Source organism: Amblyomma maculatum, chromosome 6 (genome assembly GCF_055883805.1).
Source record: "Amblyomma maculatum isolate TAMU_Amacu chromosome 6, ASM5588380v1, whole genome shotgun sequence".
NCBI lineage: Eukaryota > Metazoa > Arthropoda > Arachnida > Ixodida > Ixodidae > Amblyomma > Amblyomma maculatum.
In genome coordinates, this window is record NC_139349.1 from 182,000,610 (window position 1) to 182,022,187 (window position 21,578).

General features: G+C 47.0%; 1 pseudogene; it reads right to left on the bottom strand.

The window, feature by feature from the left end:
- LOC146187512 (uncharacterized) overlaps nt 1–21,578 on the bottom strand; it is a 143,231-nt pseudogene that overhangs the window by 88,848 nt on the left and 32,805 nt on the right.

Sequence of the window (21,578 nt, forward strand, 5' to 3'; positions counted from 1 at the left end):
CTCTACAGCGCCAGAGTTCTACCAACGAAAAATGCTCCGTGTGCTCGAAGGACTAGATGGTGTGAGTTGTCTACAAGATGACATCATTGTCTCAGGGAAGACAGCTGAGGAACACGACACCAACCTACTGTTGGTGCTGAGGAAGCTGGAAGATGCAGGTGTTACCCTCAACATCGACAAGTGCTTCTTTTGACAAACAGAAGTAACATTCTCACTATCTTCCTAATATCACATAACTTCATCTGCAGCGCCTCGAGGATAACATCTAACAATCGCGTTCGCTGCCTACCCCTTTTCCGGTGACCCTCAACCTTTCCCAACATCAAATCTTTCGCCAGCGACTCCTCTCTTCTCATCAGATGACGAAAGTAACTGAGCTTTAACTTTAGAATTTGACTCTCCAATGAGCAGTCAGGGTTTATGGTCGACAATATCAACTGATTTGATCTTCTGGAAGTCCAAGGAACTCTCAAGAGTCTCCGCCAGCACCACAATTCAAACGCGTCAATCCTTCGGCGGTCAGCCGTCTTCACAGTCCAACTCACGCATCCATACATCACAACTGGAAAGACCATAGCACGAGTGATAAGGATCTTGGTTGGCAGTGTAATGTCTCTGCTCTTTACTAGGCGGTCAAGGCTAGCCATGACTCTCTTTCCCAGAAGCAAGCGTCTCCTAATTTCATGGCTGCAGTCTCTTTCCGGGGTAATCCCAAGGCCCAAGAACAGAACATCTGTCACAGCTTCCACTTCTTGTCCCTTGAAGCTACAGGACTTGATCGGGCAAGACGCCATGATCATTGTCTTTTTAATGTTCAGTTTAAACCCAAACTTCTCACTCTCTTCTTGTACGTGCATCAGAAGTCTCTTGAGTTCAACTTCACTTTCTGCTATTAAAGTGGTATCATCCGCTTATCTAAGGTTGTTGATACGTTTCCCAGCAATCTTACTCCAGCTGAAGACTCGTCCAGACCGGGCTTCCTCATGATGCACTAAGCATATAGGTTAAATAGGCAGGGCCACAATATGAAGCCTTGTCTTACTCCTTTCTCAATCGGAAACCAATCATTAAGACCATGCCCAGTTCTGAAAGTGGCATCTTGCCCTTCATACAGGTTCCTGAGGAGACAGAGGAGGTGAATTGGAACTCCCATTTCTTGGAGAGCTTGCCACAATCTGCTGTGATCTACGCAGTCAAATGCTTCCGCGTAATCAATAAAGCAGAAGTAGATGGGTTTCTGGAACTCGTTTGCTTTTTCCGTGATCCAGCGAAGGTTGGAAATCTGGTCTCTAGTTCCTCTGTCCTTGCGAAACCCAGCTTGCACGTCCGGAAGCTCCCGATCCACATACTTCTGCAGCCTACCTTGGAGGGTTTTCAAAATTACCTTGTTAGCATGCGAAATAAGCGCGATCGTGCGGTAGTTGGGACAATCTTTGGCACTGCCTTTCTTTGGAATGGGGATGTAATCTGACCTCCTTCAATCCTGTGGCCACTGCAGGGTTCTGCAAATGTTCTGACATAATGTGTACGGAACGTTAACAGCGTCGTCATGGTCGAGGTTTTCAAGCAACTCAGCTGAAATGCCATCAATTCCGCTAGCTTTGTTCTTAGCAAGGCTGGCAAGACCCATTCAGCTTCACTCTTCAGGATGCCCGGCTCGAGATCAGTAAACACAACCGTCGTATGTTGGGTTTGCACATCCGGGTCCATCTTGTACAGTTTTCTGTACTCCTGCCACCTCTTCTTTATCTCTGAGGCTTCAGTGAGGTCCCTGCTTCATTTGTCCTTTATCACGCCCAGTTTAGCACGAAGCTTCCTTTGGTATCTTTGATTGTCTTATACAAAGCTCTTGTGTTCCTCAATAGGCTGCTGTCAACTGCTTGGCACTGTATGTTCAGGAAGGCATTCTTATCTCTTCTTGCTATTTTCTGAAAATCAAGCATTGAGATACTTGTATCTTTCTCTTTCCCCCATAACTTTTGCCGTCCTACTTTCCTCAGCTATTTGCAAAGCCTCTTCAGATAACCATTTTGCTTTCTTGCATATCTTTTGCTTTGGAACTACCGTGGTAGCAACTTCTTGTATTATATCACGGACATCAGTCCACATCTCTTCAGGCCCTCTGTCTTCTAGATCTAATTCTTAAAATCGAATCCTCAGTTTCACAGCATATTCTGATGGAATTTGATCCAGATCGTACCTGAAAGGCCTTCTAGTTTTCTGCGTTTTCCTCAATCGAAGCTTAAATTTGGCAACAAGAAGTTGATGATCGGGGCCACAATCGGCCCCAGGCCTTGTTTTTACTGCTTGTATAGCGGCTCTCCATCTCTGCCGGCAAAGAATATAATCGATCTGATTCCTGTAAAGACCGTCCGGTGAAGTCCATGTGTACAGGCGCCTCTCGTGCTGCTGAAAATGAGCATTCGCTATGGTCAGGTTGTTTTCTTGACAAAACTCTACTAGCCTCTGCCCAACTTGATTTGGCTCACCAAAAGCGAACGTGCCTGTAATTCCGGATATTTCCTCACTCCCCAACTTAGCATTCCAGTCTCCTATGAGAAAAAGGACGTCTGATGAAGGAGTGCGGTCGAAAAGGCATTGCAGGTCGGCATAAAACCTCTCAACGGCAGCTTCTTGAGCAGTAGTGGTTGGTGCATAGACTTGGATAACTGTTATCTTGAAAGGGTGACCTTGGATCCGAAGTGAAATCATTCGGTCGTTTTTGGGGTTGTACCCTAGCACTGCTTTGCCCATTCTTCTGTTTTACTATGGGAGCGACCCATTCCTTCTGTTGGATTCGTGCCCACAATAAAAGACATAATGTTCCCCGGAATTAAATTCTCCCATACCCTGTCCACTTGAGCTCGCTGATACCCAAGATATCAATGTTCAATCTGTCCATTTCTCGCTTGACGCCATCCAGTTTACCTTGCGTCATCTTACATTCCATGTTGCTATGTGATATATCGCCTTGCAACATAGAACCTTCCGGTGGTTTCCCGACACATCTACAACTGAGCGCCTTTTTGGCTTTAGCCCAGCCGCTTCATTCGTCCTGGTGCTACTCGATGGTCAGTCAAGTGGAACTGGCGTGCCCTAATGACTTTCACAAAGCAGACTTACGGTCAGCACGCAGCGGTACGACGGAGCCGCATCGGCAGCTTCCTCGGTCCTCAAAATGTCATCAGGCGACGTTTGTTCAATCACAGGTGGCGGTGCGACCCGCGGTGAGCGCCGTCGCGTTGGCTGCGTATTTCTTCTACAAAAAAGGCCATTACTCCTTTTTTCTGCCTGATTTCAATTTGAGATTCGAGTTCGCAGCATCAAAAACTGAGTTGTCAGCCGAAATCCCGATTTTTAACTAAAAGGTATCTCAGTGTCCCTTTAATTGGCCCTGACGTCGAGTTCAGTAAGGAGATGGGCCTCTACGCCTTCGGGTCAAACAATTCTCCATTTTGTAAGATGAGTAATATGGACTCTCGTGGAAATCTCTGCTCGTAGCACCTTAGCAAGAAGCTCATTGAGTATTGCCCTATTGAAAAATCCTGTATCAGTTTCAGACCAGATTCAGTATACAGGTAGAACCGCCACGAAACCAAACGGAGCTGATTCCGCAATTTCCTGCATGATCAGTGGTCCTCTTTTCTGTAAAAAAAAAAAGAAAATGAAAGCGCGCCTCCGGCCTGAAAAAAAAAAAAAAAAAAACATTCAGCGCATGCCGCGATTCGAACCACGTTCCTCATGAACCGTAGTCTGTCACTCTAACCATTACTTCTTTTGTTTCCCTATTGCATATAAGTGCTACCAGCAATTTACCCAGGTCGCATTCCGCAACCTGTCAATACACACTAAGACCAGCATCGAACTCTCACTTCGACCACACATCAAACTTCCGGGAGCCATATACATGCATCTAGTAAAGGTAACCAGGTTGATCCTGCGCAGCATATACTCCCCGCACCATAGCACATTGTTCTCTGAACAGAGACTTCGATGAACGTGGTGGCTCTGCGTGGCGATCTGTCACGCGGCTCTTCCGCAAGCTAAAAAGTCCCGTGAGCACAAAAAGGTCACATGGCGGCTCAGAACCTTCCATTGTAGGCAAACATCTTCTAGTATAGGGCGTAATATCAAAGTCCTTTTTGAGAGTCCGTTGAAGAATGTCCCCCCCACGGCAATACACAAAGCAATGATCTATAGTTTCTGGCTGCTAACACAGGCGACGGTTTACTGACCCTGGCACAAAAGTCTCTTTTGCACGAAGCCACGCTTTGACAGGTAAGGTTGATGTGTGAACTTTAAAAAAGGAAGTCTTTGCGGCTCGTATATACGTTTGTTACACCCACTTTAATACAGTATTATCTAGAAAGGGGAGGTAAGGCTGTCAATACATCGGTACAGGAAATGTCACAATAAAGAATTTTTGTGATCTGTCTTCTGAATAGACTGTATAGGTACTCCAAGGAAAATCGTACAGTGAGGAAATGGAATGTTTCGGCAACTTCCTTAAGAAACCCTACAAAGGACCCTCACTCCTATGACCAGTGGGTGCAAACTCATTAGGCAAATGGGCACTTAATCGTCTATTAAATACAGCTAGGAGGAATGTGTGGCTTGCTGTTTTACCTTGAAACCTTTACCTTGAAAAAGCCTTGAGACAAGCTGATGCCAGTGCTGAAGGCCAGCTGCACCAGCCTCCAGACGGAGAAACAAATTATCTCGATGCACAGGCTCCCATTTAGAGCGCTACTCAAAAGTACCAAAAATTCTATGCATGGACTGTACTTTGTTTTTTTCACAATGAAACACCTGCAATACACAGATAAGCTTCGAAATCAGGAAGACATTGCAAACTTGTGCTCATACACATAGAGACAGCTCCCCATCCATGTATGCCTGGGTTTGTCGCCTAAATGATGAACTCTGAGAATCCCAGAGAGGCCCACTATTGCGATATTGATGCAAAGTAACCCCAAAATGCTGCAAGTCTTCGGAATCCCTCCAGATGCCGGCAAAAAATTTAGGCTTCGTAACCCAGTGACCTAACCAGAATCGCTTTGATTTATCAAGGTTAAGAGACGCCCCCGAACTATCACAAAAACGCTCAGTTATGCGCAAAGCCTCAGTCACACTCTTTTTATCAGTACAGAAAAAGGCAATGTCACCAGCATAAGCCAAAATCTTACTTTCACATTGCGATAGTGAGAAGCCACGAACTGCCTTGTTTTTGATGATACTACGACATAGGGGCTCAAGATATAACGCGAATAACAAAGGCGATAGAGGACAGCCCTGTCGAACAGATGGTTTTAGCGGAATAGGTTTGGCAAAGTTTTGATTTACAATCAGTCTTGTAGTGGGCGGTTTATAACATAGTTGAATGCCTTTAAACAAGACATCACCAACGTTTGCACGCTCCAATACAGCAAACAAAAGATTATGACGCACCTTATCAAAAGATTTTGCCAGATCAATCTGAATTAAGACCACTTGATTGATCTGATCTGATACTGTTTCTATCACAGAATGTGCAATATGGACATTGTTTTGAATACTAAGGACTTTGATTCCGCACACTTGGTGTGGCCCTAATCTAATGCCACAAGCTGCAGACGAGAAGAAAGAACCTTCGCAAATATTTTATAATCCACGTTGCATAAGGATATCGGATGGTACCCTGCAACAGTTTTCAACTGACATGCGTCTGTGGTTTTCGGGATTAGTATGCAGTGACGAGTGTAGAACGTCGGAGGTAAAAAGCCTTTGTCATAAGCTGCACTGAAAACTTCTAAGGCAGGTGCTACGATAGGCATAAACGTTTTATAGAATTCACTACTTAGACCAAAAAATGGCCGACTTGACCTTTTAATGTAAGGGATCCCTCAATGGTTGTCCGCTGCTCATCCTCAATACGAGTAAAATCTTCTTTTAAATGACTGAAATCAGACACACTATTCGAGTTGTTGCTACCACTAAAGAGCCACGCATATTAGTTAAAGCCACCCAGAATATCAGGCGTGTCAGTGTACGTATCATTTCTGCAACGAATTTCTAAAACCTGTTTAAAAAGAGCAGCTTGCCTTTCATCCCTAAAAGCAAGGCGAAATGTTTGTTCATTCGCAAACCTCCTTGTTCGTGACCTAATCAAGGCACCCTTATATATTTCAGCCCTAATCTGTTGTAACTGTGCTTTAATATTGTTGACGTCATCAAGATACGACCACGGAGGAATTGTTTGCAACTCATCATCATCATCATCAGCCTGATTATACCCACTGCATGGCGAAGGCCTCTCCCATATTTCTCCACTTAACCCGGTTCTGTGCTAGCTGCATCCACTTGACCCCTGCGAACTTGTTAATCTCATCCGCCCACCTAACTTTCTGCCGCCCCCTGCTACGCTTTCCTTCCCTTGGAATCCAGTTTGTTACCCTCAGCGACCATCGGTTATCCTCTCACCGCACTACATGTCCTGCCCATGTCCATTTCTTCTTCTTAATTTCTACTAGAATGTCGGTAACTTGAGTCATTTCTCTGACCCACTCTGCACGCTTTCTATCTCTTAATGCTACCCCTACCATTTTTCGTTCAATAGCCCTCTGGGTTGTCCTTAACTTAAGTAGAACTCTCTTGGTTAGCCTCCACGTTTCAGCCCCATAGGTGAGTACAGGCAAGATGCAACTGTTGTATACTTTCCTCTTGAGCGATACCGGTAAGCTGCTAGTCATAATCTGCGAGTGCTTGCCAAATGTGCTCTATCCCAATCGTATTCTTCTTGTTATTTCCTTTTCGTGGTACGGATCTGCGGTTACTACCTGTCCTAAGTAGACATATTCGCCCACTACTTCCAGTATTTCGCTGCCTAATGTAAACTGCTGTTCCTTCCCGAGGCTGTTGAACATTACCTTAGTCTTCTGCATATTGATTTTCAAGCCTACATTTCTACTTTTCCTTCTAGGTCATCAATCATTATTTGCAGTTCATCCCCCGAGTTGCTTAGCAAGGAAATGTCATCAGCAAATCGCAGATTACTGAGGTATTTTCCATCTACACTTATCCCTAACTGCTCCCATTCCAAGTCTCTGAATACTTTCTCTAAACAAGCTGTGAATTGTACTGGGGAGATTGTGTCTCCTTGCCTAACACCTTTCTTTATGGGAATTTTGTTACTTTCTTTATGCAGAACTATGGTTGCTGTGCAGCCACTATATATATCTTCCAGCACTTTCACGTACGGCTCGTCTACCCCCTGATTTCGCAATACCTGCATCACCGCCGAGGTTTCAACTGAGTGAAATGCTTTTTCGTAATCAATGAATGCTATGTATAAGGGCTGGTTATATTACGAGCATTTTTCTATCACCTGATTAATGGTATGGATATGAGGATAGTAGAGTACCGTTTCCGAAACCCTGCTTGATCCTTTGCTTGATTGCAGTCTAAGGTTGTCCTGATTCTATTAGCGATTACCTTAGTAAATACCTTATACATAACAGACAGTAAGCTGATTGGTCTGTAATTTTTAAGGTCCTTAGAGTCCCCTTTCTTGTGAATGAGGATAATGTTTGCATTCTTCCATGGTTCCGGTACCGTCGATGACACCAGGCACTGCGTATACAGGGTGGCCAGTTTTTCTAGCACGATATCCCCCCCCGTCCTTCAGCAAATCTGTAGTTATCTGATCCTCTCCAGCTGATTTCCCCCTTTTCACAGTTTCTAGTGCTTTCTTGACCTCGCCCTTCGTCACTCGTGGAACGTCTGACTGTTTTTCCCTACCGCCAATCTCATTACGGTCCTGACTGCTTTGGCTACTGTAGAGATCTGTATAGAACTCCTCGGCTACTTTGACTATCTTTTCCATATTAGTGATGACGTTGCCCGCCTTGTCCCTAATCGAATACATCTGGTTTTTGCCTATGCCCAATTTCTTCTTTACCGCTTTAAGGCTTCCCCCGTTCTTTACAGCATGCTCAATTTTCTCTATGTTATACTTCCTTACATCGGCCACCTTGCGCTTATTGATTAGCTTTGATATCTCGGCCAATTGGATCTGGTCTGTTGGATTGGAAGCTTTCATACTCTGGCGTTTCTTAATCAAATCTTTCGTCTCCTTAGACAGCTTGCCGGTATCCTCTCTAACTATCCTACCGCCTACTTCTACCGCGCACTCAGTAATGATATCTCTGAAATTATTGTTCCTTCCCTCTAGGGTAATGTCGCCATCCTGAGTTAGAGCTGAAAACCTATTCTGTAGCGAGATCCTGAACTCTTCTGCCCTCCCCCTCACCGCTAATTCGTTGATGGGTTTCTTTCTTACTAATCTGTTGCGTTCCTTCTTCAGATTTAGGCTAATTCGGGTCCTCACCATCCTGTGGTCACTGCATCGCACTTTCCCGATTACCTCTACATCTTGCATAATGGCGGGGGTTGAACACATTATGAAGTCGATTTCATTTTTAGTCTCTCCGTTAGGACTTTTCCATGTCCATTTCCGGTTCTTCCGTTTGCTGAAGAAGGTATTCATGATTCGTAAGTTATTGCGCTCTGCAAACTCAACTAGTAACTCCCCCCTGCTATTCCTAGAACCAATTGCTATAGTCACCTACTGCCTTGTCTCCTGCCTGTTTTTTCCCTACCTTGGCATTGAAATCGCCCATTAGTACAGTATACTGCGTCTTTACGTTTCGCATTGCCGATTCTACATCTTCATAGAAGCTTTCAACTGCCTGGTCATCATAACTACCTGTAGGTGCATAGGCCTGTGCAACCTTCAGTTTATACCGCTTATTAAGCCTAATTACGATGCCTGCAAACCTCTCATTAATACTATAGAATTCATCTATATTACCCGCTATATACTTATTGACAAGGAAACCTACTCCTAGTTGTCGCCTCTATGGTAAGCCTCGATAACACAGTACATGCCCATCCTTTAGTACAGTATATGCCTCATTCGGCCTCCTAACCTCACTAAGCCCTATGCCATCCCATTTCATGCCCTCTAGTTCCTCTAACAGCGCTGCTAAGCTAGCCTCACTAGCTAGGGTTCTAGCATTAAACGTTGCCAGGGTCAGTTTCCAAAGGCGGCCTGTCCAGCGGAGGCAGGCTTTCTTAGCACCCCCTGCTGCGTCACAGGTCTGACCGCCATCGTGGTCAGTTGTTCCGCAGCCGCTGGTGACTGAGAGCCGGGGTTTCATGGAGCTTATCATAGGAGGTTGAGGCCAATAACTGCACCAGGGTGGCCAACTCCTGTTCTGGTGAGGGAGTGCGTTGCCGGAGGTGTTCATCAGCATCAGGTCGCACCCCAGACCTGTTTATGCAATTCCATCGACACGCCCATTTTTTTTCTTCATCCGGTGGAGAATTGCGTGGCACCGGGATTTGAACCGCGGTCCTCTTGCATGCGAGGCGGATGTTCTACCGCTACGCCACCGCTGCACTTGTTTGCAACTAATATCTTTCATTTAAGGTGCGCTTCAATTCACAAATGTGAAGGCGCTTCAAGAATGTGATCCTTGATGATCACATTCTCGTTTGTCCTATGTAAACGCCTCCGGCGTTCACAGGCGTTTACATAGGAGGCGTTTACATAAGACAAACGGGGCGGTGTCTCAACGTTAGGCTAGGGGAACACCACAACTCCTTAAAAGAACAATCTGGGAATCTTCCGGAGCATTGCCGCGCTTGTAGCATTAAAGAGAACCATAAAGGGAAAAAAAGTGCACACCGCTTTTTTCTATGGCCACCGTTCTTTTTAGACATCGTGACAAGCTGGTTTGTGAAATTATGGAGGCTTCAGTTCAGTTCAGTTCAGTTCAGTCGTTCAGTCGTGTCCGACTCTTCGGGACCCTATGGACCATGTCACGCCACGCTTTCCAGTCTCTCACTATCTTCCTAACATCACATAACTTCATCTGCAGTGCCTCGAGGATGCCATCTAACCATCGCGTTCGCTGCCTACCCCTTTTTCGGCGACCCTCAAGCTTTCCCAACATCAAATCTTTCTCCAGCGACTCCTGTCTTCTCATCAGATGACCAAAGTAGCTGAGATTTAACTTTAGAATTTGACCCTCCAATGAGCAGTCAGGGTTTATGGTCGACAATATCGACTGATTTGATCTTCTGGCAGTCCAAGGAACTCTCAAGAGTCTTCGCCAGCACCACAATTCAAACGCGTCAATTCTTCGGCGGTCAGCCTTTTTCACAGTCCAACTCTCGCATCCATACATCACAACTGGAAAGACCATAGCACGAGTTATACGGATCTTGGTTGGCAGACTAATATCTCTGCTCTTTACTAGGCGGTCAAGGCTAACCATTGCTCTCTTTCCCAGAAGCAGGCGTCTCCTAATTTCATGGCTGCAGTCTCCTTCCGAGGTAATCTTGGAGCAAAAGAACAGAAAATCTGTCACAGCTTCCACTTCTTGTCCATTGATGCTCCAGGACTTGATAGGGCAAGACGCCATGATCTTTGTCTTTTTAATGTTCAGTTTAAGCCCAAACTTCTCACTCTCTTCTTGTACGCGCATCAGAAGTCTCTTGAGTTCCACTTCACTTTCTGCCATTAAAGTGGTATCATCCGCATATCTAAGGTTATTGATACGTTTTCCAGCAATCTTCACTCCAGCTGAAGACTCGTCCAGACCGGCCTTCCTCATGATACACTCTGCATATAGGTTAAATAGGCAGGGCGACAGTATGCAGCTTTGCCTCACTCCTTTCTCGATCGGAAACAAATCAGTAAGACCATGCCCAGTTCTGACTGTGGCCTCTTGCGCTTCATACAGGTTCCTGAGGAGATAGATGAGGTGAATTGGAACTCCCATCTCTTGGAGAGCTTGCCACAATCTGCTGTGATCTACGCAGTCAAACGCTTTCGCATAATCAATAAAGCAGAAGTAGATGGGTTTCTGGAACTCTCTTGCTTTTTCCATGATCCAGCGAAGGTTAGCAATTTGGCCAGTCACATTACCATTAATGGAGGCTTACGATATTAAAAAATGTCAAAATTTGTGTGTCAGCGAACCGTCGGTTAACTTGGTAGATTGCGAATTTGATTTCTTAGACTCTACTTAACATTGACTTTTCTTATCTATACTTTGTTGTGTATGTATTTTTTTTCCACCCCAGCAATGAGTGGCACGTGTTACTGTGTGTCACTGCCTATGTTATGACCTAGCTTCCCATTTAGGAGGCTGCTTTTCTCTCTCTCTTCTCTCTCCTTTTGTTTTTTTCTGTTTTTTTTTCATGTGACCTGTATTTATTGCGTGCTTCAGCAATAAACCCTGCAGTTGCGAGTTAGCGCTTGTCCGTGTCTTACTTCCTTCCGTCCTTCGTGTACTTTCGCGCTATTTTCCATCATGAATGTTAACCAACTCGCCAAACTTTCGGCATTATCTCCTATAAGAAATGGGGTCCTACTTTATCATGTACTCTTGTTCAGTGGCTTCGGCAGAGAATAGCATTAAACTCAGGTGAACCAACTGACGAGCTTTGAATCGGCAAAAAGAAGTTAAGAACGCTGTTGGGCTGGATGATCACCTGCTCTTTGCAGAAATAATCTTCGGTCTGGCGCTCCGTCACCGATAATTATTTTGGATGTTTTGGAAAACGAGTATTGACTATGTGTCACCACGTCGATGCAGCCGTGATTGAGGCTGACATTGGGGGCCACGTGCTCAAGAGCAGCCGACAACGCGTTTTCTTTCTTTGTCATCCTTAAACATTTGCCTTTAATCCGAGCATGGTGAAAAGCCGCCGGATGCCACGGCTGTTTTTCTATCGTCTGAACCCAGCAGCTACCTCCTACAGCGAATGACTGCGACCTGCATTCGGAGCGGAGGCAGGCACCCCTTCTGTCCATGACAGAGCGGCCAGGATTATACGACATTGCTGGAATCTGTGCCGCCCATACCGCCTACCGTTACCCTGCTTCTCGTCGCGTCGCTCATTCAGGCCTTCGTGAATCAAGAAATTGACAGCTTGGCTCTCCCTCCTGCGTTGATTTCCATAAGCAACAAAGCCGTCTGCCAGCCTGTTTTCCACCCGTTATGTTTGGCCTCCTCCGTCGTACTGCAATCCAGTGGAATGGGGCACGGGCGACTACAAAAATATCTGCTTTCACGGTTCCCGTGTTGGACGCCTCTCCACAAGTTATTTTTGCCTTTTCCTGCCGATTTCTCTCACGTCACTTTGGTCCTGACCCTGCCAGAGGAAGGTGCAGTTTTGTGTGAACACGCATTAGGTAACAAGCGATGACACCGCCATCAACGCAGATGAAAACGCCATCACCATGAAAGCAAACATTATTCCGAGGCGAGCAGAAGAAAACTTTGCAGAGCAAACTGAACAACAAAATGTGCAACCCCAAATATTCTGCATTTGGCCAGGGAACAATGAAGCCTGACTGGAGATTCCAGTCAGCAGTGAGGGCGCGAAGTAGCATGCGCGCCTAGTTGTGCTGTGAAAATGGGATTGCGTGGATTCTTCCTCTGCGATTGCTCATAAGTGAAGTTTTTCCTTCTTCCTTCAACTTTTCTATTTCCCGTCATCTCGTTTTCTGTGTATTTTGAAGTAGGGATGCCTAGATACTAGAATTGTCATTCTTGCAGGCTTGAGCTTTGCTGCCGCACATAATGTCTCTAGATGGCGATCAGTTTTACCACAGTGCGGTCTACTCCACCAAGTAAAATGCGCCGGTATCAAATGGCTTCATGTGCAAATAGCTAGATTGTTTGCTGAGTCAGATCACCCCACGATATTGCTCATCGCCCATGATGGTTACAGAATTCGCCCATCGTGGGAAACGGTAACAAAGGTGTAAAGCTGTATATATCTTGGTAGCTTATGTTTCCTGTCATACCATTACTTCCAAACGGAGCAAATAAAAATTCGAAATTTGCATATCAAAAAGTCGTCAATGGCGTATCCAGTAACGTTCTGCTCTTTCCGGTGTAATCGCTGGTCGGACAAGCGATAAGTGTCCGTCGACGTTCGTGCTAGAGTGCAATGTCTTCCGATTTGGCATCTGTCAGTTATTTTGCCGGCTAGTGTGCGATAGTGATTCCAATCGACCCTTGTGCCTCCTACGTTTTGCCGTTCATTCTAAGTGCAGGTGTCCTCCCATAGATGGGACAGATAATACGCCTTTCTTTCAAACTAAAGACGTTTAACCCTTTGCTAAAGTCTGTGCAAGGCTTTCAGTTACAGAACATCGCAGAGCGGTCGCTAAAGGCGCAATTTCTGCTCCTACTGCGAAGCTCAGAGATCCTGCTATTTTTTGTGAGTGCATTTTCCCCAGTGTGATGCCGTCTCCACGGCACGAGGAGCCGTGCGCTGGCTATGCCTGTTAGTAACTGCATATTTAACATAACAAAAGATCTGCAAAAAATTGCGAGTATTGAGAAGTAGGGCGCAAATAGAATGACCACTTAAGCTAGTAGTAGACTGAAGTAGTAGACTGGATTAGAGGTTACTTATCTGGGCGAACTCAAAATGTTGTAATCAATGGTACTAATTCAACGAATGTCACCGTAACCTCTGGTGTGCCCCAAGGGTCTGTCTTGGGGCCTTTGCTATTTCTAGTCTTTATAAATGACATTGTTGAAGGGCTTGAATGTAAAGTGAGATTATATGCTGACGATTGTGCCATTTACAGGAATATACGAAATGATCTTGATGTAAGTAGTATACAGAGTGATCTGAACAAAATTCATTGTTGGTGCACTAAATGGGGCATGTCTTTGAACACTGCTAAATGCCAGTATGTGTCATTTTCCCGTAAACGTCTTCCCGTGAGATCAGTCTATAATTTGGACGGGCTACCACTTGAAAAGGTCCAACATTACAAGTATCTAGGGGTCTATTTTTCAGAAAATTTGACATGGAACCGACACATAGAATATTTAACCTTAAAGTCATCTAGAACGCTAAATCTCATTAGACGAAATTTTTATAAAGCCCCCACAAAAGTAAAAGAACAGCTATACGTAACTAACGTCCGTCCTATACTCGAGTATGCTTGTGCGGCATGGGACCCTCAAAGCTCTTACCTTGTGGAAAAACTTGAACGCATCCAAAACCGCGCTGCCAGGTTTGTTTCCGGCAACTATAACTTCCGTAGTAGCATCACATTAATTAAAGAAAACCTTAGATGGAAAACATTGGCTCACCGGAGACTAACCGCAAAATTAGAACTTTTTTACCAAATATACTCTGATCTTACGGGAATAAACAAGAGCTTGTACATTCTACCTCCACACTTTATCTCTGAACGCCGCGACCATAAGCTGAAAGTTCTTGTAACGCGATGTCGAACTGATGTGTTCCGTAATTCCTTTTTTCCTCACACTTCTTCACTTTGGAATAGTCTTCCTAAGAGCATAGCACAATGTAAAACAGGTAAACATTTTCAGTCTTTCCTGGCGTCCAATTTGTCGTAGTAGCTTTCCACCCTTTTAAACCTGTTTCCCGCACTCACATTTTCAGTGTTCTTTTTATTGTTAAACAAATGTGCTTTACTGTATACTTTCGGTATTGTAACATGCTCATTTTAGGTATTTTTTTCCGTTATTGCCCCCCCTGCTATAATGCCCCTGGGCGCTGCAGGTACTTGTATAAATAAATAAATAAATAAATATCCATATTTGATTTGTTTGTGCGACCTGCTTTTAATCGTAACCTCTCTTCAATGCTCATATGTCAAAAAGACTGCACAGAGTACTATCATTATCACAAGCTCAAATACCATTCCCAAGGTTTCAATTCGCACCAACAGAGCATCGCAGGATAACGAAGGAGGTATTAGCACTGGGGCCCGAAGTCCAGAATAAGCTATTTCACTTTCGTGTGCTAGTGTGTGAGCGCACCTATGTGTGTCCGTGACGGCAGCTAGACCACTAGAAAAATTCCAGGGATGCCCTTAAGTCTCCTCAAGCGCAATAAAGCGAAAGTACTGAGAGTTCTTTCACGCTGCCTGGTGGGTTCACCCGTCATACGCTAGCGGACCTCCGCAGCACTCACCGAGACTGCCTATCAGTATGGCGCATTTGCATAGGTCAAATCAAGGAGTTGTACAGACGGAAATTCAGGAAGAAGACGAGGTTCACTGCACAGCCCAGTGTTCATAGCACAGTGTTTTGCACTTGAGCCTGATGATGTCGCCGATGTTCATGCGCACCGGATGAATTTTTTAATCAAAGATTCTAACTCAAGGACTCCGTCCACGGATGTTACTTTGGTCACATAACCTTCAGTTTTGCACTGAGTTGACGCCATCAGTGATCTTCGTGTTCTGAACAATAATGCCAGACGTTTATTAAACAAAGTTCCATAATTCCTCTCTTTATTTCTTACGCATTCGTCACATATCAGCGCAGCCACTAAAACGTGGCTGCATGACGATATATTTGTCACTCCTAGCCTAAGGACAGGACGATGAGAGCGACCGCAGGTCGGCAGGGCGGCAGCAGGAATCAGCGTGACGGCAGGGATACCCCGAACAACGAAAGGATCGCCTGCATCAGCGTCTTCTTTCTTCACGGAACGCTCGCACTTCCTCTTCTCCGGCAGTAGCCGGAGAAGAGGAAGTGCGACGTTCCGGAACGGCCCCTCCGAAAAAAAGCAACGTCCCGATGCTAAACACAAAATGAATTAAATGCCGCGCAGTAGCACACATGGTCTCGGAACGTTTGCTAGTAGAAGGATGGGTTCTCTGTGATCACTGGTAATACGCCTTAAGCCGCACTACGTGCGTCAGGACGCCAGGCACGGCGTGACGACGGTTGTGTTCCACAGTGCAGCACCTGGTAATTAAGTTCACCGACACAACGAACAACTGTGTACAGCCCGAAATGCCGCTTCAAGAGTTTTTTTGAACGCCCTCGACGGTGAACCGGTGTAGACACCCACACCTTGTCTCCGGGACGAAAATTGACGTCACGTCTCCGGAGGTTGTAGTGACGAGCATCTGTACGCTGTTGCTGTCGTATGTGGAGTCTGGCCAGTTACCGAGCCTTCTCCGCGCGTTCGCATACTAGCCGGGTATCATCAGCTATGTCGTCTGGCGGGGCGTGAAGCAGCATAGCGCCAAGCATGATGGTGACTTGCCTTCCTTGCACCAGCTGGAAGGGGGACATACGGGTGGTCTCCTGGACTGCGAACGTGACATAGGTCAGTACCTAGTCGTAGTCCGATGGTCGACGTCCACGCACATAGCGATCATATCGGCTATAGTTCTGTTGAGCCACTTCGTCAGTACATTAGTTTGCGCATGATAAGCTGTGTTTCAGTGGTGGCTGGTGCAGCTTAGGCGCAAGATCTGAGTGAGTTGCGCCACAAACGCGGCGCCACGGTCAGTAATCAGCGCTGCTGGGGCACCGTGCCTGAGGACAATGCTCTCGAACAAAAAATATGGCTTCCTCGGCAGCCGTTCCCGACGGAAGTGCAAGGGGCTCCGCGTAGCGTCGCTATGATAATGTACCTGTTGCCTGATTGCGACGTCGGAAATGGGCCCAAAAATCCATTCCACTTGTGAAACGGATTACTCGGTGGCTCGATTGGATGCAGAAGACCCGACGGTCGCGTAGGAGGTGTTTTTCTCCTTTGGCACTCGCGAAAGGTTCTTGTATATTGACGCACGTACTTTGCGAGTTTCGGCCAGTAATATTTTTGTCGAATACGCGAAAGCGTTCTGGTGTATCCAATATGACCAGTGGTAGGATCATCGTGGCCCGATACAGTGAACTCACTGCGCAGCTCTTCCGGCACGACAAGAAGCCACGATCTCTGGCTGCTATCGAGATTCTACTTGTACAAGACCCCATTCCGAATCTTAAATGCAGGAAGAATACGCAGGAAATGCCGAGGTACCACACCTTCGTCTCCTGTCAGATGCGCCATCACTTGACGAAGCTGTGGATCATGTCGTTGCCGATCTGCCATATCGTCAGGATTCAAGGCCACAAGGAAGCAATCTTCTTCATCATCTGCGCCTCCTGACGATGATCCCACGGGTGCCCGAGACAAGCATTCAGAATCATTATGTTTTCTTCAGGATTTATTCGTACTCCTGTAGCCGAAGGCTCCACCTTGAAAGCCGACCATCGGGATTCTCAAGATTGGCCAGCCAGCAGAGCGGATGGTGGTCGGCGGCCAAACGAAACGGGCGGCCGTACAAATAAGGCCGAAACTTGGTTATGGCCCAGATGACGGCGAGGCATTTTTTTTCTGTTGTCGAGTAATTGCCTTCTGCCTTGGAAAGAGTTCGGCTTACGTACGCAATAACCCGCTCAGCGCTATCCTGGAATTGTACAAGCAGTGCCCCTAGTCCTTTGTTGCTGGCGTCCGTGGGGAGTTCAGTTTCAGCATTTTGATCCAAGTGGCCTAATATAGGTGGTGACAAAAGGGCTTGGTTTAGTTGCCTGAATGCTAACTCTGGCTCTTCATTCCACACAAAGTCTACGCTGTCTTTCGTAAGGTGGATTAGCGGCGCTGTGATCTGAGCGAAGTTGCGAACGAAACGTCTGAAGTAAGCGCAGAGACCAAGAAAGCTTCCGACAGTTTCCTTGTCCGACGGTGGTGGGAAGGACGCCACGGCCGCTGTTTTCTCGGGATCTGATTTCACGCCTCTGTGGCTGAGTATATGCCCAAGAAACTTCAGCCCACCATATGCGAACCGACATATCGAAGGCTTGAGTGTGAGTCCGGCGTTCTGTATAGCACGAAGAACCGCTTCGAGGTGCACAAGATGGTCAGCGAAGGTGCTTGAAAAGGTAACAACGTCATCTAGATAAACTAGACACGTCTGCCACTTCAGTCCTGCGAGCACAGTGTCCATGACGCGTTTAAATGTCGCGGGCGCTGTACATAAGCCAAACGGCATTAAGTTGAACTCATAAAGACCATCCGGTGTTATAACTGCGGTCTTCTCTCTGTCATGCTCATCCACTTCGGTCTGCCAATCCACTTTTCAAATCAATGGACGAGAAATGGCGGGCGTGACGGAGCCGATCGAGTGTGTCGTCGATTCGGGGCAGTGGATATACCTCATTCTTTGTCCCCTTGTTGAGTCGCCTGTAGTCCACACAGAACCGAAGCGTCCCGTCTTTTTTCTTTACCAGCACAACAGGTGCGGCCCACGGACTGTTTGAAGGCTGGATGACATCGTTATGTAGCATTTCCCGCACTTGTTCCTGTATTGCTACTCTTTCCTTATGGAAAACTCGTACCGTGGTTGGCGAATCAGGTGGGCCACGCTATCGACAATAATTCTATGTTTCGCGATGGGCGTCTGGCGAACCCTGGATGTCGTTGAAAAACACCCGCGGTTAACGATACAAAAGTTCGAGTAACTTGCTTGTCTAGAACGACTCAAGATTTTTCTCGATGTCCAGTTGTAAGGGTTTTTCCTCGTGCTGTTCTGGGGAAATATCCGTCTCAGGCAACACAAGAGTCTCACGAGCGTCGCTTATCTCTTCTAAATTCGCTATAACTGCCCCTTTTGTTACGTGCGCTGTGGCTCGCTCCTAAAGTTCGTCATGAAGATGTTGGCATGTCCTTCTTGAACTTCGGCTATTTCTCTCGCAACACCAACTCCATTCGAAAGCAACGTTTGTACATTTCCTTCAAGGAGGCTTTCGCCACATGCGGAGGTCTCGGCTCGAACAGGTAGAAATACTGTCGAGAGCGATGGTAAGTTCACATGCTCGGCATTAACTTTAGGCGCAACTGGGGTGGCTCTACGAAATCTCGGTGATGGAGAACGTGCTCGGAGGTTCAACTGATTCTGCCCTACATCGATGACTGCACCCACGGAGAAACTTCATTATGAGAATAACATCCTTGGAGCAATTCTCTAAGATCAAAAATTTGGCGGGGCACGGCTCACCATGAATTTCGAAGAGGGCGGTGCATTTTCCAACAGGCATTATAAGGTGACCTCCTGCGGTTGGTATCGGAGGCCCATGCCACACTAGGTGGTCACCTTGCAAAGTCGGCGACATAACGTTTCGCTGAATACCGAGTAATCGGCGACAGTGTCAGCGAGTGCAGTGACAGCGTGACTGTCGATTATAACCCTTACATTATTAGAAGCCGCAAAACTGTCTCCGTTTCCTCGTGTGCCGTTGTCCGTGGTGTCAAATGTTAACGTACGCGGAGGCTCTTTCTTTCGGCCAAATTAGGCACTAGTTCCTCCAAACGTCGCCGTACTCAGTTTTCCCGGCGAGGAAGAGGAGACAAGCTCTCACGGCGAGACCCGTGAGGAGGCGTGGGAGGGGGGCGCGGCGAATGCGAGCGGGATACACGGTCATCAGTTTGCATCGGCGATGAAGAGCATGGAAGATATTCACGGTCATCAGTTCGCATTGGGGATGAAGTGCGTCTAAGATACTCCTGGATATCTTGAGGTTGTTCACCGTAACGAGGTCGCCGGTCGCTCCGGCTGAATCTTCGCAGGCCGAGATCTCGGTATGGGCAGCGACGGTACATGCGGTCAGGTTCACCACAGTTGAAACTCTTCAGATACCGGCTTTTCGTCATCTCCGCGTCTCAGAGTATGTGTCATGCTGCGCCAGGAATTCACGGCATCGAGGTCCAGAATTCGTAACCCATTGTTACTGGTGAGGTACGGGTGGAGGCCGACAGAGAACGGCAGCATAACTTCCAGCCGGCTGTTCTGCAGAAGCAACCATTAGCTCAGTAAAGATGGCTTCCAGTGTGATAGCCTGTCGCACTTCTTCACGAACAGCCGTAGCGATGGATACTGGGGAAGGCTGCTCAGGAGCTGGGAAAAACCTCCTGAGCTCCTCGCGCACGACTTCGTGAATTATTTCGCGGATGTCAGTCAGGCCAACGCCCCTAGGTCCAGACGAAGCAAGGCTGTAGACGTTGGGGTAGGTTCCCAGTCGCTGATAGATGTTTGTTCGGGAGGCCAAAGCGCGCTCAATGTTAGTCGCTTAGGCCACAAAACCGGCTACTGTAATCGGCGGATCGCGTATAAGTGCGCCAAAGATCTCGTTTCGAACGCCGCGCATCAACGCGCGCACTTTCTTTTCCTCCGTAGCTTGCGGGTCCGCGCGAGCACTTAGTTGCAGCAAATCCTCTACAAAGCTTCTCGCACTTTCGGCAATGGCCTGAATTCGAGCTTGGAGGAGATCTTCAGCGTGCTGTCGCCGGGGCTGGTCCGCAAACGTACGCACCAATTCGTCCTTGCAGAGCTCCGAAGATATCAACGAGGCGTCGTGGGTCTCGTACCAGTATCGTGCCGTTGCCTCCAGAGAGTAGATCTTCTGAAGGCAGTGATCGGGGGTCCGACCTTCGCGGCGCGAAACCTGCTCCTAATGTTGAACCCTATATTCAACATCGTCCAGACCATCGCCACGAAATGGGGTGACAGTTCTTGGGGTCACCGGAACGTAGATAATCCGCGACGCAGCCGCAATGTCGTTTGCTGCAGCTGGAAGACCATGGTGACGTTACTCCTGGCGGTCTTCCCCTCGAGCAAGCGTCCGAATTGCGGAGTTTGACCTTGTTGACGTCGACTGGCGTGGCTGTAGCAGACTCAAAGAAAATTCTGAAGCCTGGACCGGGCTAGAATTATGTGTAGAGCTGCGCTGCATGAGATTCTCACCCACCACCTCCACCAAATGTCACGTCCTAGCCTAAGGACGGGACGATGAGAGCGACTGCAGGTTAGCAGGACGGCAGCAGGAACCAGCGTGACGGCGGGGATACCCAAAACACTGAAAGGATCGCCCGTGTCTTCTTTTTTCACGGAATTCTCGCACTTCCTCTTCTTCGGCTACAATATTAGACTCGGAAATAACCCCTTCGGGGTTCGTTGTAAATAGGGCTGACAGACAGCAGTGTAAAGGAGGCCGTGTCGCTCTGTTCATTAGGTCTAGGTTGGAGTTGGCTGAAATTGCTGCTCTTGCCGAAATAGAGTCGACTTGGTACAAGCTATACTTAGCTAAAAAACCTACTTTAGTCGGAGTAGTGCACGACCAGCAGGAACTTACATAGACAACCTGCACGCTTCAAGTAACTTCTTGCATGATCCTAGACCATGGATAAAGTGAGCTAGAATTGGGTAGTGGGCTCACTCCTCAGCCGGCGCCATACATTGCGATGACGCCGCCTATGTCAGCAGATTCTTGTTCTGCGCGCCTCCGCAGGGGGCCGCCACCGCCGACTTCAATGTAGCAGCGCGCGCTGAGCGCCGTTTGCCTTTGCCTGCCTTCCCCTTCGTTGCTGTATTCGCGCCATTGCGGAGGTTTTGTTTTCCAGTGGTCAGTGTGACCCAACGAATTGTGACTTCTGATACGAAAATGCCACTCCGATGACAAAACCATTGTGCTAGGCTGCCGGACACGCTTACGGGAAAGGCGCCAAGCACGAATCGAAAGATATGTGACTCTTGGAAAATAATGGGAGCAAATATAAATCCTCCCTAATGGATATATATACACGATGACCTGATCACATCAATTACACGTGTACCAGCCTAGTTTTCAGTTGCATTTTATTTTATGGCCTCGTGAAAATAATAAGCCAAGATAATTCGTGCAAACAAGGGCCAG